Raw genomic sequence first — 21,865 nt, forward strand, 5'->3', positions numbered from 1 at the left:
TGTTTCTAAAACACATTTTAATTGGGACTGTCATACTGCAGATAAATCTTCAAAATCGGGATGATGTTACGTATCTGTACCTTATCAAAATGATTATATTCGTCGTTGTAGATATAACCAAGACCTGTGGAAGTGTCTATTAATCCTCAAAAGATGTTTCCCTGAGGAATGTGGACGTACTAACTTGCATTCCCCACTTTCTCAGCTACCGCCTACTCTTCACGGCTTTTTCCCCTCCCATTTCTTCGCTTCATCAGACTTTCCTTAAGGAAGAACTTAACTGAAATAAGCTACGATACAGATGAGGTGTGCACGCCCGTCAGTTTTGTACGGCTCGGAGAGGCCTGCTCCCCTCCGCTCCCCGGGGGCTCTCACCGAACCTGAACTCGACTCTGGGCTGACGGAGGAGGCACCCGCCCTGCCCGGACTCCATTGCCGCCCCTTCCCCAGCGCTCGCCCTCTCCGGACTCCATTGCCGCCCCGTCTCCCGGAGCCTCGCTATCGGCCGCCTCCTCCTTAGCCCCGTGGGGCCGGGGCGCGCCCAGCCTAGCGCCCTAACCCCCGCCCCTCTCGCGCCCCCTTCCGAGCACCGTAGGGCGCACCCCCTTCCGTCGCCGCTGGGCGCCCATGCTGGCGGCGGTGGCGCCTCCCGTTTCCCTCCGTACCGGCCGGCGGCGGGAGGCAGGGGGAGCCCGGGAGCAGCGGCGGCCCGGCCCGGCGGGCAGCGAGCCCGGCAGGCAGGCGGGGTCCCTTGCCCGCCCGCGCTGACGTCAGGAAACTTTCTCCGCGGCTGAGGCAGGAGCGGGCGCTGTGTGCCGGCGCGGCGGGACGGCCTCCATCACCTCGCCAGGTAACGTGGCTCCCGGGGGCAGCCTGCATGCGCGGCACGGTCAGGAGGTTCCTCGCCGTCCCTCCCGGGGCTGAGGGCAGCCGGGGCCGGGCGCAGCCGCCCGTTCACCCGCGGGTCCCGCGGTGCGGTTGGCGAGCGGCAGCGGGCAGGGAGGTCCGGGCGCCTGTTGATTGCCGCGGCGGCAGCGCTGCACCGGGCTCAGTCGCTGCCCTCGGCTGCAAACTTCGCAGACGGCGGGTGAACCGGCGAGGCGGGCGGGCCGGGAGGCGGGAGCGCGGAGGGGGGTGTCGGCGTGAGTAACGGGGCGGCTAGCGGAGCCTCCCCGCCCGTCGCGGTTGGTGTGCGGGGCAGGTCTCACCGCGGGAGGCGGCTGTACACCCGCGGTCGTTAGGCGAGCTGCGCGGTGCGGAGCTTGCGGTGCGCGCAGCTTGCGGAGGCTTTCTTCTCCAACTTGGAAACCGCAAGGACTTGGGGATTTTAGGCATGCGCTATGCCAAGGGTGAGAGTTTCTTGAAGTTCAAGTAGCTGAGAATAATCAAATGCTTTTCATTCCGGTTTTTCCTTTTTTTTTTTTTCTCCCCCTTCTGTCCCCGTCCCCCCCCCCAGTACAGTAAAGCCATTATCTGAAACAAGGTTTTGTTTTTCTTCTGAGGGCTTCGCCGTGGCAGCTCGGCGGTGCTGGGAGGCGAGCCGAGCTCGCCGCTGAGGCTGATGAACGCACAATTGTTTCACAAGGGAGGATCTTCGGCTCGTAGACAAACCCAAACCACCAAGTTAATTTTAACTCCGTGGAGCACCCGGGTATTGGAAGGGTGGAGTACGGGAGTAGTTTGTCGGATCATCATGTGGATAGAAAACAAATCTGAGCAAGGACTGTAGCCGCTGGCTTGAAGTCGGGCGAGGGAGACTTGGGGAGAAATTCTCAGTTTAAGGGGGTGTGAAAGTTGTATGATACATACTCTGGAGGAGTATGGAAAAGTATGTTCCTCGTTTAATTGCACCGTACTTCTCATTTATTGAAAGGCATCGAGAGTTAAACAAAGGCCCGTAAATGTTAATTGTATTCTTCATCCAAAGCAATTTGCCCCCTTCCAAAGAACTAGATTTCTGGTGTCTTTTTTGGACTTAAGACAGTCATTACATTTCTAATTTAAATACCATGCCACTCTCACGTTTTTAAGTTTACATTCCTACAGTTGCATTGCAGTTGCAGGTTTCTAAAAAGTCATCTTTATGTAGATGTAACTCAAAATGAGTTTATGTAACTACTAAACAGGAAAGCAAGCCATACATGAAGGTGATGATAAAGGTGCTTTGAATACACATATACAATGTTTAGCAATATATTAGGTCCAGTCAGTATAAATATAAATAAGCATCCATTTTTACATTTTATGTGGATAACTAAGAGCCTGTCCTTTTAGAAATACTTTTGTCTTTTCTGTGATTTTCTTCCCTTGCGTGTTAGGCTAACTTATAACTTTAATCGTACCTTTCAGTTGTTGTAGTGATAAGCAATACTTTGGACCTTCAAACCTCTGCCGCTTCTGATGATAATCAAAATAAGACAAAATAATTCACCCGAGGGGAAAAAAAAAAGTGTTTTTGAAGGTCAAGCTTCTATTATTATGGCAATTTCAAAACAGACAGAAAGGTTTGCCTCATAGTTATAGATTTGCTTGATCGATTTGTTGTATAGTGGTCTGTCAGGAACAACCTCTGATATTTGCAGATTACCCACATGTATTTGGGAAAAGGAACATCAAAATAGTAGAGGGGAAAAAGGTCATGATTATTAGCCTTATTCTTTTTGGTAGACATTTTATTTTTAAGTGTATGGGTGTGTTAGTGATTATAGGCTTTCTTTAAAGGGATATATTAACTTGAAGATGTTGAATAGAAAGACTGATCTATGGATTAAAAGCCTAGGGATTATGGCACAGTGTGGAAGGGTGCAAGGGGGCAGTTTGGTTTGTGCTTTTGACAGAGCTACGGTGGCAGGGATATCAATGGAAAGAGACTGGAAATAAACTGAAGCAAGTGCAAATCATATTGCCTTAGAAGTAAGGATGACACTCTTAAAAGTGATCCAGCTAGCACTGGGCATGTCTTGCAAGTGATGAGTACAGAAATTAAAATTGTTTTGATGCCAGAAAAACAAAGGAGACTGCGCTGGGTTGCGACAGAACTAGAACTGTGCCTCTGTGTTCTGTGTAAAGCATTTTAAATCACATGGGAAAACACAAAACTGATACTAGAGGACCAGAAAGGAGGAAGATGTGGGTAACAAGAGCAGATGATGGGAGTGGTTATTAAACATCTAGCAGTTGGTACTGTCTCCTTAGTTTTTGGCAACAACGTTGTAATCTTGAGGTCTTCTAAGAGTTTAAAGATTGAGCATCTACTGCTCTATATTCACCTCATCATAGATACATAGAATTGTTTTGGTTGGAAAAGACCTTTAGGATCGTCGGGTCCAGCCATTAACCTTACACTGCCAAGTCCACCACTAAATCATTTACCTCCAAGGATGGTGCATCAACCACTTCCCTGGGCAGCCTGTTCTAATGGTTGACAACCCTTTCAGTGAGGAAGTTTTTCCTAATGTCCAGTCTAAACCACCCCTGGTGCAAGTTGAGACCATTTTCTCTTGCCCTATCAACTGTTACTTGGCAGAAGAGACTGACACCCACCTCGCTACAACCTCCACTCAGTTGTAGAGAACAGATGTGACATCTCAAGAGTGTCCTTTACAAGCTCATTACGATAATTTGTTAGTCTCTTGCCTCTAGACAAGGTTACATTGCATGGTTCAATAGCAATGTGTCTGCATGGGTGTGTCATACAGCATTTGTAAATATTACTGGGTGCTTTAACAATTATAATAAACAGACTTGCATGAAGAACTTGAGTGGTCAAATACAATAAACTGGCATTTGTATTATAGAATTAGTTTTTCTCTTGAGATAATCCCTCAAGCATATTGCTTGAATGTGTCATAAGAAAATGAAATAATTAAAGGCCAACTTCTGCTTGAACTGGGAGACTCACATAGCTTGAAAGAGAACAAAAAATTGAACCGCCGTATCCTTGATTTGTTGACATCTCTAACAAGACTCGTGGCAGGATTCTGTCATCTTTTTTTTTTTTCCCCAAGAGAGTGAGTAAAGCACTGGGAGCTGAAAAGTCCACCAGGTTCACTTGACAAAAATCGCTGCACCCTTAAAATTTTCAGTTATTGTCAATGGTGGAATGCATGGCAGAGGTTGAGGCTGTGTTTCAAGCCGGCTCTTGAAACAATAATTCCTGAATTAATGACTTAAGAGAATTGTTATATAAGAATATGCTAATTGGGCACAAAAAACTGTAACATTTTCCGCAGCCCAACATTTTCCGCAGCCCCCTTTATGCCTTGCTGTAATCTGATTTTTGAAGGCATAAGCTCCTTTAGAGAGTCAGGGTGTATTCCAGAGAAGAATGAACAATAGTGTCCCTGCTAGAACACATAGTGGCTCTGCACAGCTACCTAACAATGTTCTCTTCAGTTCCCTTACCTTCAGGATGTAACTTTTCATACAGATAAATTCGTTAATATCCTTGTTCCCAATGGAAGTCGGTTCCTTCCTAGTATCTCGTAAATCCCCGACATCAGAACCTGCCTTTTTTCATGCAGTTAGTCTTACTGCTCTACTGCCAGTGCTTCGCTGAAGGTGCCCCATCACTTAAATGCTACGTCAAACTGTTTTGTGGATTTGCTGTTGTAGAATAGCCAACTATTAGAATTTACTGCGTAGTCTTAATCTGGATTTACGTTTATGGCCTGTGGTGGTCAGGGGCAGGAGGAAGGAGGTATTACATTTACTAAATTACTTGTCACCTTGTGGTCTATCCTCAAGGCATATACCTGTGACCTAGCAGGAACGGCAGAATGCAGTAGTAGCATTACAGGGAGTTATTGCCCACCTTTTACTTTTTGATGTGCAAGTGTAGACCCTGTCTGTGCCATTTAATTTGCCCAGGGGCACTGAAAGAACTCTGGGAATGGTCAGTAGTAGCTCTTAAGTCTTAAAAATGCTTCCTATCTAGGCTGCAGCTCCATTCCGTCTAATAAGGAGGAGGTCATCTGAAATGCCTCCTCTTCCTGTATTGTTTCAAACCATGTTTGTTACACTAAACTGAACATCAAGAGAAGGAAGTGGCATTACCACATAGATTTCATCCATGATTACAATAGAGAATTTATTCAGCTGGAAACCCACCATGAATGCCCGTAATAGCATTTACACTTTCATTCCTCCCCCCCTCTGCCAGTTTAAGCAGATGTTCAAATCACCAAGATAAGAGGGTGCTCTGGATTAAAATATAATTTTCCTAGGTTGAAATGATTTACCTTTTTTGGGAGTAATTACATACTAGGCAAAGAAAGAGAGAACATAGGATTCTGCAGCCTAGTGAAGCAAACATTTCTGTAGAAGAGGCAAGATCTGAGTTTGAAGCAGCCATGTAAGTAGTAAGGTTTCACTGGAGCAAGAAGCAGAACTCGGGCTTTGTAACGCCCACAGTTTCACACAGTCTACTTGATAATGTGGCAAAGTGGTACCATAAAGCCCCTTAGATTGAGATCCTGGATTTCTTTAACTTCTGCAGATTTTTTTTTTCCTGTTTTGAAGGGCAGATATTGAGAAATTCTGTTTGTTATTTTATTCTAGAGTCTGATCTGCTCAATTTATTAATGTATATACTGCATATTCTACTCATTTTGATAGTACTGCGTGTATTTTATGTCTAACTCAGAGCTTGCATATTCAGGTTTTATTCTGAGAATGAGCTGGGTTTTCTCCATTTTCTGTCTCATTTGCAGTTAGAAAGATTCAGCCAAATGGTTTTCAGTTTATTTTGTCAGTGATACCTGATCAACACCATTGCCTTGCATGAGTTTGCACAAGTCTAACATGGTAAACAATTCTCTTAATAATGCATTGGTAGGAGCAGACTGCAGCTGACTCAATCTTACTTTTTTTTTTTTCCTTAGCTCTGTAGAACTAAGAAGTAGCTGATAAAATTCGGGCTATTTTTTGTCACCAGAAAGTAGAGCTGTCATCTGTGGAATTCTTTGGTTGTTCTGTTTTTTCTGGTACTGTAGAGAGATCCTGACCAGTGCAAGTAAATAGTACTTTTATTTTGAAAAATCTATGACTTACTTTTAAAACAAATCTTTTGGCATTCAAAAGTGTCTGATGGCTGTTTCTAGCATGCTGTATTGCTTTAGTGGAATAGGGCATATGGGTTCTCCAGTACTTGGGGATATGGATGGAGGAGCCTTATCTCCAAGGTGCTTCAATCTTCCCTAAAATAACATTAAAACTTTAAAACTGCATTCAAATTCCTGCTTATTTTTTTTAGATGCAATGAAATCGTTTTTGAGGACTGCTGGATTTTTTTCATTCTTTCCCAGCTCTCTCCATCCCCCTAGTTTTAATGAGGGCAATTTTGGACAAAGGCAAAATGCAGTAGTAACACAGTGCAAAACAGAATCCTGATTACTACCTGCTGTGACATTTAATAGTCTAGTTTATTTTCATTTTCGTCCTTTTAAATGCAGATGTTAGATCTTCAATTCCTTCTAGGCAGTATGGGCCATTAGGAACTTAAGCACTGTGTTTAACCTTTCCAGGTGATCTAGGACACTCTAAATCCGTGTAGCCCTTAAAAGCTTGCTTTTTTTTTCCAGAGTTGTCAGCAGCCTATGCAAAATCAAACTTTGTTTCCACTAGATGAAAGGCTGGGATAAGGCTGCGGCTGTGTGGGGAAGGGTGGCTGGAAGGGAGGTGGGTGTCCGTTCTCACCTCAGTTTTGAAACTCCTTGTGGCAGGAGGATCTCCGGGAGAGCTGGTTTCTTCACAGCTGCAGTCTGTGCCATCTGGGCTTTGGCAAGAAGCTATATTGCCAGTGCTGACAATTTCTACCTGCTGCCCTGTGCAACTGTTGTTTTTCCTATGCATAAAGATACTCCTAATATTAATACATTTCTGTTTTGTCAGATTGAGAGCTTTTATTTTTTTGTGTGTGGTACATCTTTTAAAGAAGATGTAAGTTTGTCTTGAAATAACAGTATTTTTTTTCTTAATCTGTTGTGAAATCTTCTGGAAAGTGTAACAGAAGTGAGGTAATGAGCCTAGATAAAGGACTGTGTTCCCAATGAAAAAAATTATTTTTCCTGCAATCACATCTCAAAACATTGTTTGGAACAGCAGTCATGTTTACATGCCAGTTACATTAGTTGTTGTTTAAAGAAGTTTGGTGTGTCCTCAAACCTATTTTCTTAACGTTTGTCCAGACCATCTTTCCAAATGCCTTGCTGTGCAGATATGTGCTGTCTCTAATGCTTTCTTCCTACATGCTGTGTTGGCAGCTGTATGCATTCAAAGATCATGAGTCAGGTTCCCTAGCAAAAAAATCATAATATGATGAGGTTAAAAATAATACAGGCTTTGTCTTTCTGTTTTCCTTCTTTAAAGTTTTTTTTAGGTTTTTGGTTTGGGGTTTTTTTTTTTTTTCAATTATGCGAATCTGAAACTTACTTTATATTGAAAACATTCATTTTGTTTAGCACAAACTCAAAATTTCTTTTTGAGTCTTCAAGAAAAACAGGTCTTTTGAGACTTGCCCTAAAACCATGAATGATGGCACCACTGTGTCTCAGCTTCTGCTGATACATGTTTTGGTCTTAAATGAGAAAGATATTAGTCATAAGGTTTAATTTTCATCTGTGTTTCTATTCAGATGTAACAGAGAGGTCTCTGCTGATGGTTCTAGCTGCTTGTTGATGTGCTGAAGTCAGAGGAGATCCAATGCTAGCACTGAAAATACTGATAACTTATCTTTTTCTTCCCCTTCCCAATTGGTAAGGTGACAGAACCATCACTTCCAAAGTAGTAGACAGCTGGGGTTACAGCTAAATGGTGGTTTCATATTGCGGGGTATGGTATGCACAAGTCATACCTATTTTAGATTGACTATAGTTAAAATAACATGAGAAAGCCTGTTAAATTAATAATAGCAGTGAGAGGTGAAGTATATACGGTATAATGTGATGCTGAATCTTTACTTGGGACAGGAAATAGTAGCAGGGGACTATGTAGCCAGCAGAAAGTAGTTTGAGAGACAAACCCCCCACCATTGTGCCCCTTAATCTGTTTCACATGTGTAAGCTTTAAAGCAGAGTGTAATGTGGATTTGTAAATACAAAGGTCTTTAACATCTGAGATTAGTACAATCTTTTTCTTGATTGAAGCAGCCTAAAAATTGCATTACTAATTTTGTAAGTTATATGTTGTATTAATATTCAATTTATCCTGTTGTGCAAATAGGCTTAGGATGGAAGAAAGACTTCCAACAAATTTTGCAGCTGGAGCTATTACTAATTCTCTTATCTTTCTGTGCCATACACTAATTGCACTTAATTGTTTGCTTCCGCTGTGGTTTGCGGTGTGAAATGCAGTATGTCAACACTGCTAAACCACAAATTTATTGTGTTAATGTTAATGCTAATGCTCTTGAAAGAGATAATTTCCAGATTTCACCTAACTGGAGGAAACAGCTCATGTGTAACTACCAATGCAGTGCTTTATGCATCTTCTTGTAATGAAAGTTTATAGTAGTTTTTTCTCAGCAACAAATTGGTTTTGTCTTCACACATGTTTTTGTGTACTCTTAAGCTGAAAGGCAACATATGAATGGGGCTCAGCCAAAGTCTATGGCTGGGAAATCAGGATGTAAAGAAAGTAATATTTTCTTACGCAGCCACTTAAAAATGTTGGTATTCTCATTAAATTGCTTGGTATGCTTATAATTTGGTGCAGCTCTCAAAAAAAAAACAAACCCAAAAACCAGGCATACTAGTTTTTTTTTGAGGACCAAAATAACTCACCTAGGAGCATTCCAACTTGCAAAAATGGTTCTACAACCTCCTATCCCATCCCATGCTGTGATGGGAGCTCTGTTTCTGGCTTAGTCCCCACAGGTTTGACATGGTACTTCTTCAGAAACCATCCAGTCTGGGAGAGGGCTATAGGAAACTATAGTTCCCAGCTTTGGTTCTCTCAAAGACTATTGCTTCTGGACTGAAAGATAGCAGAAACAGCACACTGTGTTTTAACCTGGCCATACTGACTTGCAATCTCATACCTTTGTCACAACTGGTCTGTCATTAGCAGCAAATGTAAACTCAAAGAACATATAAGCTATTTATTGTTTTCTCCTTCAAAATTAAATGCTTCTCCCAGAGGTCTCAGTTCCATTCCCCATGTTTTATGTCTGAGGATATTGAATGTAGCTATTAAACTGCTAGACTGATTTTGTATTAGTAATTTTCTCCAATATGAAGAGTGACTGGTGAATCCACATCATTAGCTGGCATTTCAGCCATGAAGTAGTGAATAATGTGCTTGCATTGGTAATATCCACAACTGTCAGTACAGTTATCTTTTCTGTGGTCATCAGCTCTTTTTGCATGGGTTGTGTACGGGATGGCATGAGACAGCTGATGGCTACAGACGTGTCAAATCTGCCAGTGTGGAAAATTCACAGAGCAAGCACAGTCTACATAGGTATTGTAGTAATCTGTCAGGAAACTGAAGTGCAATTGACAGCACTGTTGATTGTTTCTCTTAGTAAAAGTGGTAGTATTTGTTTTGCTTTTGTGCTGATTGGCAAAGCAAAAATGATTTTACTGCACAACTGACATGGCCGCTGCAAGGAAGGAGGGTATCTGTAGCACAGTAGACAAGGATAGTGTGCTAAACTTTTGAGTAACTACTTTAATGCACAATGTTCTGTATGGTGTATGTTTATTTTGCAGTCTTGAACAAATGCAGCAGGTAATGCAGGTAATGAAGTCATTACCTCCATCCCTGGCAATGTTCAAGACCAGGTTGGACAGAATGTTTGGGGACATGGTCTAGTGTGCGAATTCCCTGCCCATAGCAGGGAGGTTGGAACTAGATGATCTTAAGGTCCTTTCCAACCCAAACCATTCTATGATTCTATGTAAAATTGTCACATTGGATTTTCTGTTTTGTTGCTGGGTTTTTTGAGGGGAGGAAGAAGCACTTAACTACTTTCCAATAATACGATGCCATGGTACCATGCTTCAAGTAGCTATGCATTTAAAATAGATAATTAAGAAACAGGGCAGTGTACATTATATAGACTGTTCTGTATGAGCATTTTGTATTTGATGGCAAGCATAGCATCTACACGCGAATACACATACTTCATCTTGCTCCCCATATAACTGATGGCCTTCAGTCTTACTTGTTTTCAAAATGTGGAATGATTTGCGCCATGAATTCTAAACCTAGCCTCAGATTTAGAAAAGATTGACATGCTTTAGTGAACAATTTACAGAGGCTTACTTAAAGGTTTAAGTTTGTTTGTCCCGAGATTGAACCTAATAGGCTAAAGGATATTCTAAGAGAAAATGTTATTTTGTTGAACTAGAATACATGTACAGAATGTCTGTATGTCAGTTTTACTCCCATATTAGTCTTGTTTTGTTTACTGTTAAATTTCCAAATTTCATAAATAAAGCAGCAGTTTAGTCTTTTAGATCTCTAAATAAAGAACTGTAGTCACTAAAACCTGGTAAAAATAGATGCAACATCATTTGTTTACATATTTTATTCAAAGCCGGTTGAAGAAAATGACAGGGAGCTAATAGAGATAAGAGATGGTATTGTGTGGCGAAAGTGAATAATTATCAAGTGCTAATAGGTGAGACTTTCGATGAAGTTGAACCTGTATGTAATAGCTCCTTTTGCTGGCCAGGGGGATCATTTAAAATGGAGTAGAAGCTTCTTCTCATGGAGGCTGTCTGACAACAGACTTTTTGAGAAGACTCCGTGTGTTTCATATGCTCTGTGTATCCGGATGTCTTTGCTGTTCACTGACTTTCTGATGTTTTTAAGAATTTCCTCATCTGTGATACCTGTTGTCTGAACCTTATTTCCAAGCTCCACTCCTGGAGCAATCTGGGATACCTCAAACAGAAGTTCAGTATCAGAACAAACAATCACTATCTAAGCTCTTGACATCCAAAATACAGAACCAGGTCATATTTTGATGACTTAAGGATGTTGTACTTTATTATGTTGCATTTTTATTACCATTCCTGGAGGATATCCTGAATTTTTATAATTCTATGGCTTATGAAGAATTCCTAAATAAGATTTTCTCCCCCTTCCCTTTTTTGAGTTGTGTTTCCTCTGTAGCATTGTTAGGCTTGATTAGGATCTAGGAACTTCTGTGTAGTGAGTCAGAAAAATAAACAAAAGCTGAGCAAGCAAAAGCTGAGGAATGGAAGAGATTTTGGTTCAAGTGTAGTTAAAATCCTTTCAGTTCTAAACTAGAGTTATGGTTTCCCTCCCCTCCATGCACACCTTTTTCCTTGTTCCTTTCCTTCTCTTGCCCTTGCACCCTCAAAGAATCATTGAGGGCTGTTATGCCTTTCTCAGACAGCTTTGTGGGATATGCCTAGATGTGCTTCTTTAAAAGAGTCTGAAAGGAAAGCTTTCAACTGTAACAAATCTGTTGTGTCAAATATGCAGAACAGCGAATACGCTTATAGTCATAAACCCTAACGATGCCACAGCAGTCCCTTAGGTACTTCTTACTCAGAGAATTATATCTGTTGTGACTCTGTACTTTTCAATTTTGGTTTTCAAGATTTTTACATTGTAACTGGGCAGTGATAAAAAGGTATGAAGAAATGGACCGTAAAATAGATGTTTAGTGGAAGATAAATAAAAGCATATTTAGTAAGATTAGTGGAATATATTTGAGATGTGTTATGTTACTGGCATACCCATGACTGCTTAAACACTGAAATAATCTGTTGCAGTTTAATCCACATCAATTCCATTTGCAAGGTCATCTGGAAGTTACTTTTGCTGAATAAAGTTCTTAGTTGCTTAGCCAAATTGCAGGGGAGGGATTTCAAACTACTGAAGAAATATGCCTTAACAGTAAAGAACATAATAAAATGCCAAAGATCTCAGTTCTGAAAGAAATAAGTGGTTGGCTAGAAATAATAGTTTTGAATATTTTGAATTCATGATAGTGGATTTTGCCAGATGCTGTTGAATATTTTCTGTGTTATTTACTGTGGTGGTTCTTGTGCTTGCTGCGAGGCATGTGTTCTGGGTAGTTTGATCCTGTTTGTTTATGGTCTAAATACTTTCCCCCCCCTAGACAGCAGTATTCAATTGTGTATTATGTTCAGCTGCTTTTTAGAAAACGTGATACAAATGTAAGTCGCAGGCAGTGTTTGTGTAAGGTAGAATGAAATGTATTTCTTCTTGGCTAGCAAACTTGTTCTGAATCTTGACATATCTTGACAGATTTCTGAAACTTGTGTTTCATTATGTACCTAGAAACATTTTACAAGGAAAGGTCTTTAAAGATGTTGCAGCTCAAAGACAGACTCGTAACATCTCTGGAGAAGACAACTTATTAACAGTATTCTCAGCCTTGTACACTGCGGGGGGGTGAATGGTAGAGAGAAGCTCTGTGCTCTGTTCTGTCTTGTCATTTATTTGGAAATGTGTCGATTTTTCATCTGAGTCTGCCTTGGCATGTGGGTATTAGGAAAACCTATAGGTATATATGGCAAAATGTTGGCTAGTGCAGCAGCTGATATATGAAAAATCTGCATTGTGAATTACATGGTAACTAGTTCTGTTTTGTTATGGATATATGAGTTCTGCTTGTATCTGTGCTCTGATTTCTCAGAGTATACTTAGTTTGGACATTCACGCTATAGTTCTGTGAGTTGTTTGAGACAGGAATGATGAAATGGTGGCTGGACCTTTTCTCTACCTTTTGCCACCCTTTTACTGTCTGATGAGCCTTTCTTCTTGTATTTATGATACGGTGTTGGAAACTGGATCAAGCATGACCAAGAACTGGGAAGTAGGAGCAATAGGTCCATTTATACATGTTCAGTCTGATTGTGGGACATCAGTGTAACATCAACAGTGTAAGATGCAATAAAGTTAATTTTCAAAGTAGAGGGAGCTAAGCTGTAAGCCTTAGTTAAGCGTGTGCAGGTTTTTCACTGCTTGCAGTATAGTTCATCACTGACCTGCACATAACAGATTCATCTGTATAAACATTGTCTCTATCTGGCCTTCATTGATGAAGTTTTATAGTCTTCAAGGCACAATCACTTTAACAAGTGAGGATAAACAGTGCTGTATTGTGGAAAAACATAAAGCTTGTTGTTACTATATCCAGTTTATTTAGCTGTGTCATAAATTCAGATTCCTAGGCCTGTGCATTAGAGAGGTTGGTTTTGTTTTCCTGCTGAGCTCTATCAGGAAAAATGTGGAAGATTTTTTTATTGCTTCTTACCTTTCTTTGAAAATGGAGAATGCATTGACTTCTGAATACATCAGAACATTTATTGTATCCATTAAATACTAATAGAAAAGAAACAGAAATTGAGTATATTTTTCACTAGTTTTCTTTGTGTTTCAATTTCTTGTTCTTTTTAACATCAGACTTCCATGACTGGCCCTGTTAACCACTTAAAAAAGTGAGGTTACTGGTTTTCTTTCCATATTTTTGTTACTAACATAATATTCTTTTATTACTTATTTAGAAAATGTGTATTCAGTGCTCTTTCCCTGGCAGATAACCAAGAATATCTTAAGCCTTTATGGTGCTGTACATGGCATCATGTTAACCATCAGGCTGACTGTCCATGAATGCCCATGTAGATGGAATTTCATGGCAAAATCCCGCCTATTTCTGTGACACTCCCAATCTTAGCTGTAGTGTTAATTCCATTCTTTGTGTGCTTATGCATGTCTGCCTCCATCAGAACTACTCGAAAGCGTCTGAAGCCAATTTACAGAATTTTGGTCCCAGATTTCATGTGTTTTTAAGAGATTAAGAAAGGTTTTTATTGAAGACTACTGTTTCATGCTATTGAATTGAATTAGGTGAATACTGATCTCTGTAGAACAGGAACTAATACTGTTATTATCACTGTTGAACAGATCAGTAGAGGATGAATATCATTTTATAGGCTAGATCCATAGGCTGATGGCTTTTCAGGCCAGAGCAAGCAATGTGGTGATTCTGGCTTCTCCAGTGACTGTTGGTAGTCGCTCCTCCCCTCACTTCCAATTAAAATAGGTTATTGCTAAACATAATTTTTACTTTGCATCTCCACTATTGTAAGTTTTATTATAACATAGAACATGCCAGTACTTAATTGCCTTTTGAAAGATCTTTTTACAGTTGATGGTGTTGCTGCTGCTTGAACGGAGAAGGATTCTGGTGCTTAAAAGAACTGGTTGATCTTGAAAATGAAGGCAGACCATTTAAATTTATTTATTTATTTATTTAAAGCTAGTTTCTAATGGAATTAGGCTATAGCAGGGTAATCCCATTTTTCCTTTTGCGTCTCTCCCTGGTAGTGATTTCGGAACTTCTTGTCCTGCTCTAATAAATTGTTACATGTTTCACAAAATCTGATGAATGGTTAGAAAAGAGATTTTCATTAGTTTCCCTGTAGAAGATGTGTATCTGACTGGAGAGTGATGTGGCAGAAACAATGGATTCTTGCTCATAGCCAGAAGTCTGCTGATTTTGAGTGACAATTGCCTATAATCAAACTTCTGATAAAAAGATTTTTTTTTTTTCTTAGTCTTAAAAATTTACCCATTAAGCCGTGTCATATTGGATGAAACCCCAGTAGCGCTTTATTTTGGAGTGGCCTTGCAGGTGCACAACATTGTGAAATTTAATGTCATTCTTTATTATGATCATGCAACTCAGTCATCTCTATTTTTTATTGTCTTTCCCTTTTGTATCACTTTTTATCAAATTTTGTTTTCTTGACACTTTCATTTTAGCCCTCTTCAGTCTGCGTTCTCAGTAGAAACAATCTTTTACTCGTATTTAATTGTGCTTTGGCAGAATAGGCACGACACATCCAATATACATACAGTATATATGAATTTCCTTTTTTTGCCAAAGTCTCTGCAGTGTTCCAGATTTTTGGGGGTGGGGTATAAATCATATAGTTTGCCTATTTTTCTGTGTGAATTCTCAGTTTGCTGTAGATGTCATATTCTGGCTTGAAGAACTACGCATTCCATATGCTCCCAGAATTTGCAGTTAATTTTTTTTCTTGCAAATTCCTTCAGAAGTCTGGATGGCTTTAAAACTGGGTAGTATGTTTGGTTGTGCTCTCTGTATGTTTTAAGGAAAAGCTAATGATCCTAGTTGGGCTTGTTATTTTTCAGATGTCATTTCAGTATTCTTTGTTCAGCAGTGTTCTAAATGACCCTTCTCTCTATGTGCACAAGTTTCAGGCTTGCCAGGTTTTTTTCTCATATTTACTTTTGTGGGGTTTTTATAGCTTGGTATGCTTTAGAGCTCCTTGGAAATTAAAACAAAAACTACTGGAGTTGGAAATCTTGTGCGTTGTCTCTGCTGTCTGTTCTCCCCTTGCAAGCAGCTATGTAGTAATGTCTGTCTAGAGGCTTTGAAAGTTATTATTACATGAAAGAATTTTAGGATCTTCTGTCTGTTACTGGGAAGCTTCCCAGGGTTGCTTCATTGTCTGTGCTTGTTCAATCAGTAGCCTTTCTGTATATTACTTCTGTTGCTTATTGTTTGCTGCTTGTTAATTTTTTGTCTGGAGGCATTTTTCTCCTTCCTGTGATTCTTTTTAATTGGATAAAATTTTAAAACATTAAATTTTGTTTTCATGTGTTTTCTTCAGTTGCCTGTTTCAGCTGATGATTTTTATTTATTTATTATTTAAAAAAATATTATCTGTTCTTCCCTTTATACCGCTATTTCTCCATCATGTTTTTGTTAACCTTGCAAATGCAAGACTTGGTCACTGATTCTTACAATCCCATTTGCTAATTTCTACAGTTCAATATCACTTCAATGTTTTTCTTTTTGCATTGAAACTGTATGCATATGTCTTGCTGCATATCCCAGTTTACTTATAGAAGCTAGTGATAACTTAATTGATGAAAACAAGAATTTGAAATTTGAAGGAGTATTGGCCAAGTTTGGTCATTGTGCCTGATCCCTATCTCTGATTCCTCAGGAGAAAACAAGGAATAGGTATAACTGTAAACACTGGCTTACTTTCATGTGTCTCTCTTTTATGGCTCTTTGAATGAAATGCTACTGTGTTGCCATTTCAGGTCTAACTGCAATTTTAACTAAGGATACAATTTCAGTCTTTTACCGTGTTTCATAAATGCTCTTCTGTGACCACTCTGTGACTCTCTGCATATCCAGATTTCTAAAGTAGTTTTTAAGATCTGATGCAGATCTGATAAAAACGTACCAAAACCTCTTGGGTTAAATATGAACTGGTGTTCTTCTCCAGATAAAAAGATGAGTCCTAATCAAAATTGTTTTCCCTTCATCTGCTGCGTAGCAATGATGTAAAAATACAGGACATTTTTAACCGCCTGTAATATTTTTTTAATACTTAATATGTTTTACAAAGGAGGCTTTTCCTATTATTGTTCTCTTATCTTCTCTGATGAGAAATACAAATGTCTTGAAGAAAAAGCTATATTTAATTTTAGCTTATCTAAATAATGAGTAGGACTCTTAAGATGCAAGTGTGATAATATCACAAGTTTCAGCAAGCCTTTTGGAGATTCATGGAAACTGTTAGGGCTAATATGCTTAAAGTATGTTTTTTCAGGTTCAAAGAGAAAATAGCCATTCAAGTAAAAATAAATCGGTGGTGTAGGTTTCTGTCATAACAATAATCTTTTTTTTTGTCAAGTGAATGCAGTACATTAATCCTGATGTCCTAGACTTTGAAATAATAGTATCATATTAATAGTATCACAACTGGTAGTGCAGTGTCCTGCTACTTTTCCAGTCCTAAAATACACATTGAGTGTTGATACCTGTTAAAGGAGAATACGTGGGATTGTACAGAGTTCTGGATTGAAAATCTCAGAATGATTGAGGTGGAAGGGACCACCTGCGCTCATCTAGTCCAACCTCCCTGCTCAAGCAGGGTCCCCGAGAGCACATTGCTCAGGAATATTTCCAGGGAAGGACAATCCACAACCTCTCCGGGCAATGTATTCCAGTGCTCAGTCACCCTCACAGTAAGGAAGTTCAAGTGAAGCTTCCTGTGTTTTAATTTATGCCCGCTGCCTCTTGTCCTATCGCCTGGGACCACTGACACTCTCCCTTTAGATGCTTACACACATTGATCAGATTCCCCTTGATCCTTCTCTTCTCTAGGCTGAACAGGCCCAGCTCCCTCAGCCTTTCCTTACGTGAGATACTCTAGACCCTGAATCATTCTAATAGCCCTTCACTGGACCTGCTCTAGGAGCTCCATGTGTCTCTTGTATTGGGGAGCCCAGAACTGGACACAGTGCTTTAGGTGAGGTTTCACCAGGGCTAACTGGGAAATTGGTGGCAGAGAAATATAAGTTTTTCTTTTAAGATTTGTGCCTTTGCATCCATTTAGTCCATAGGTTGAGCTGTTGACAAAGCTTGTGTTTATATTTACTGCTTGGAAACAGAAAATATTTTAAGTCTGCGTATTATATATATACTATATAGATATATCACTAAATTGTGTCTACCATTAATACATATCCCCAGGGCTTTTTTTACATTCCAGGATTATCTTTGCTCTCAGAAGACAGACTTGCCTCTTTCTCTGCATAGGATCCAAATCTGTGTAGCACCTCAGGGGCACTTGTCATGAAGCAGGACTACCATGTTTTAGTCTACCTAGCACAACATTTCCCCACCCTCCCAATGTAATGGCATATGTTTGTGTTCTATTGGTGTTTAAACTCACACTCTCTCTCTTTAACTAGATTAAATGAAGAGTTCTAGGTACCTTTTATCCGTATGAGTAGCTGAATTGTGTGTTACTGTCAAAAACATTTCAATTAAAATGTAGATACTTTTAAAGTTATGCAAAGAGTTTATTCTTACTTACATTTAAATATTTCTACTTGATATTGACTTAATACTTGATCACTTTGATCCTGGCAACTTTTAAAAATGATATTATGAAAAGTAGTCTGCTTTTGTCACTTAATTTGACCAGCCCAAAGGAGCCCGATTCCAAAGAACGCTGAGAACACCCCTCACTGAATATTAGACATGTCAATTTTGGTACAAACCCGAAAGTGGCTTGTTGTATTTGTAAGCTTCAGTAAAAAACATTCAGTCCCTGAAAAGGAGATGACTTGCTTTTTATAAATTCATAATTTGCAGTTCTATTCTATATAACCCAGGTGTAACAGAAGCATCTTTACATGCTGACTAGTGAGTATGTTGTTGTGTACGTCCACAATAACAAACCAGCTAACATAATTCTTAAGTGGTTGTGATTTATTTAAGGAGTTGCTTCTGTTAAGATAAATCTGAGTAGTTTGCAGTTTCATAAAGGTGGATGGGCTGTGTGTGGGGTGAAAATCTTACGAAGATTTTCATTTGCGATGTGGCAAAGCCAGTATAATTTTGTAGTGTTGTCTTTTTTACTGCTGCTTGCATTGTGTGGTTCATACACCTAAGGTTTATTGGAGAACACCTAGCTATACTATACAAAAGATCATTGCTGAAATTGATATCTTTTAATTGCTGCAAGAGTTTTTAGTAGTGCCTCTGGTGCTTTGTGTCATCTGACTACTTTTAGTTCTAGTTGTTGAACTCTGGCACTCGTTACAGCAGTATAACATGGATAGGAGGGATTAATAGGAGTAAAGAAGTAGGAAAAAGTCAGACATACATAGAATGACAATTTCTGTGATTCTATTAAGAGTCTTCAAAATTAAGAAACATTGTATGGTCCCGTGCTTGAGGTTATGCACTTGCTTATGGATCATACACACACTGATGAGTGCAGACAAATCTGAGCACATCAGCTTCTGGTTTAAGCAAACCTTATGGGAGCAGGTCCGTTCCGGAAATACTGTGTGTATACTTTCATGGTCATGTTATCATGCTTTAATACACTCTAGGACAATTTGGGAGTGGGAGAGCATTTGATGTGATAAAGCAGTTATAAACAGTGTCAAGTTTCCGAGGTCACGTGGGTTGGTTTAGTATTCAGAGATTCATGGCATCAGCCCCAAATAGGATGTTGAAAGGCAACCTGTGGAAATCTCTAATTTCTGTGTTGCTCCTGTTTGTTACTGCCTCTCTGTTTATTCCATTTATAGTTCAGTATTTCTTGGTGCAGTGTCTGGCTCTCTCTGTATCACTTGTTCTTAGTACATGAGCGTGGTCAGAATCTTTTTGTAGCTTCTTGACAGGTATTAGTGTTGTGTTAGATTTTTCTAGCACTCGTAAGGTATTTGGAGTAACTATTTTGAGTTACGTGTTGAGAGAGGCCTTTAGGTTTATTTTCATATTAGCTAGTAGGTTGTAATTTTAATGAGGAAAAAGAGTTTTTATGTTCGGCTGAGGAAAGCTGTGGGTTCATGTAAAAAAATTCTATCTGTGTTGCCTGACGCTTGCTTTGGACTCCCTCTGCATAAGTAGTAGCCAAAGGATTTGATGTGGTGGTGGTCTTTTTTATTTAAAGTTCTGCATACATGTGTAAGTAAACATGTTCCCAGACTGTTTGAATTAAATAGTTGATTTGAATTGAATAGTTTGAACTTGTTGTGTGTGCCAAGTGGAAGGAAAAAGTCGATTTGGGAGATGGGAGGGCGGAAGTGTGAGGAAGTGTAGCCATGAGTATTGGTATATTTCAGGCAGTTGTGTTGCAATTTGCAGACAAACACAGCTGTAATAATTTTTAGGAATAGGTACTTCTATAAAGCGCAACTGTACTATCCTTCAAATATGTGGAAATGCTAAAGAGAAAATATTTACTTAAATGATTTACTTTGTAACAGAAAGCCAACAATGTTTTTTAACTACCTCTAAATATTGAAAAAAACACTTGTAAACTGTTCACATTGGCCTCTTGTTTACCTTAGGAAATAGGTCAGATTATCACACTGCGCCTGTGTGTTTTTAATGTTTTTTAAAAGGTAGATAAGATTATGGCTACAAAAACACTGGACTTGGAAAAGAGATCAAATGGTTGGACTTGATCATCTTAAATGTCTTTTCCATTCTAAATGATTCTGGGATTCTGTGATAACTTGGACTAAAATTTTAAGGCAGAGAGCCTGAGCTGGGAAGAAACAAGAATTTAAACTAGGAGCCAGTACTAGATCAGATAGTAATTTTGAGGGGAACAGAAAAGCAAGGTCCATTGAGTATCTGTTCAGAGGAGGCAGACGTCATGTAAGAAACTGGTAGTTAAGGCAAAATTTAGACTTGCTGGATAAAAAGACAGAGACCATGGGCTAAGAAGATTAAAAATGGCTAAGGAGCCTTTATGATGGTTTTATCTAGGTGGGGAGGGACTGGGAATCAGGATAATCACAGGGCATAAGAGGGAAAGAATTTGTGTAGCCAGACTGGAGAACAAACACTAAAGATGCTAAAAGGGATTTGAACAGAAAGGGTTAGTCTTGCACGTGATGAGAAGACCTTGAAAACTTACTGCCCTCTCCAGAGTCTGAAATGGAACTTAACCAATCAAATACTATTCTGGAGAATATGATTTTTCTCCCGTTTTTCCTACTTGATACTGGTGAAGATGCTGTAGTAATGTTTTTGCTGATGTTAGGAATACTTGACTTTAGTTCGTGTCTCTGATTTGAGGAAGTGCTGACTCTCATACTTGAAATCAAGGGCAGCTTGCTTTGAACATAAATTACTTCATATTTTATAGCTTTTCAGGAAATAACACCTGAGGGCTTAGACACGTGTTCCCTTGGCAGATAGTTTCTTTAGTTTCTGCCAGGTTTTACTGCACCCGCAGCAAATCAGTTGAATGGAGTGTTCGAGTGTACCTGAGTTTAAACTACCTCTCACTAGAGTAGGCAGCTAAATGTTTGATGATGATGATAATTTCAGATTGGCACCTCCAGTTCTGTGATAACATTGAATAGCCACAGCAACTAAATGCAAAATGAGAACATTATTTCTGAAATTGAGTGTTGAAATATATTGAAGTTTGTGGGCCATAAAGTGCTCTGGTGAGGTGCCAATAGAGCTTTCTCTTGTGAGTGTCCCTTGTCTTCTGACTCTGCTTTGAGGAGTTTGCAGTAAATAATGCACCAGGCTTTCCGATGGGCCATCAAAGAAGTTGCCCATTTGATGAACGGTATCCATTTTGTGTCCTGAACAAGCCAATAGCTTATAGAAAGTCTTGCATTACATAATCACATACTGTCATTATTCCTATGTGTAGGGAATCCCGGTTAGGTTCACATAGACATTATTCTGCCATTTTGCAACTTTTGAGTGATTATTTATATTGCTCAAACCTTGCATGAGTACTTCATCAACAAACTGGGAGACTGGCATAATCAGTCAGATTTTTAAGAGGATAGGGCCTTAAACTGGACTGGTGTGATAGAGGACTTCAGTTGTTAGAAATACTGAAAGTCGTTTTCGTCTCCTGGGCTGTGCAGGTGGACAGGCTTGCCTCGTTGGAAAAGGGAATTTCCAACTGAAACATCTGCTGCCGAGTCCTTTGTTTTCGACTCTCTTAGGATGTGATTTTTTTTCTTTTTTTTAATATAGTTTATAGGGATGAAATTATTAATGGGATTTGACAGCAAACATTTTTGCAGAATCATTGTTTCTGGATCATCTGCTTCTTGTTCAACATTCATGGCTAATGAGCTTATAAAAAAACAGTCATTGAGCTAGTATCTTACAGAGAACAATCTGATGTTATATTTGATCCCCTAATTGGTCTTATAATTGGCATTCATTAGAGCTCTTTCACAAGTCAGGGCAATAGACCTCCTTTGTTTTATTTAGAATGTTGTAAAAACAATTGAACTGGCAGCTGTTTCCAGTTTTCTGTTCAGTAAGCAATTTCAGAAGACTGTGGGCTATATAATTGTCTGATTT

At 39.5% G+C, this 21,865-nt stretch overlaps 1 protein-coding gene across 9 annotated transcripts in view; it reads left to right on the forward strand.

Annotated features, from left to right (window-relative positions):
• Window positions 1-589: 589 nt before the first annotated feature.
• GULP1 (GULP PTB domain containing engulfment adaptor 1) overlaps window positions 590-21,865 on the forward strand; it is a 157,522-nt gene continuing 136,246 nt past the window's right edge. For 4 of the 9 annotated variants that reach the window (XM_030487868.1, XM_030487875.1, XM_030487874.1 and 1 more), the window contains exon 1: window positions 725-850. The gene's annotated coding sequence lies outside the window, so the exon portion shown is untranslated. Of the gene's footprint in view, window positions 851-1,185; window positions 1,350-21,865 lie in introns of those variants that run through there. The other 5 variants (XM_030487876.1, XM_030487879.1, XM_030487877.1 and 2 more) reach the window with 3 other exon arrangements.

The sequence above is a fragment of the Strigops habroptila genome, chromosome 5, assembly GCF_004027225.2.
Source record: "Strigops habroptila isolate Jane chromosome 5, bStrHab1.2.pri, whole genome shotgun sequence".
Classification (NCBI taxonomy): domain Eukaryota; kingdom Metazoa; phylum Chordata; class Aves; order Psittaciformes; family Psittacidae; genus Strigops; species Strigops habroptila.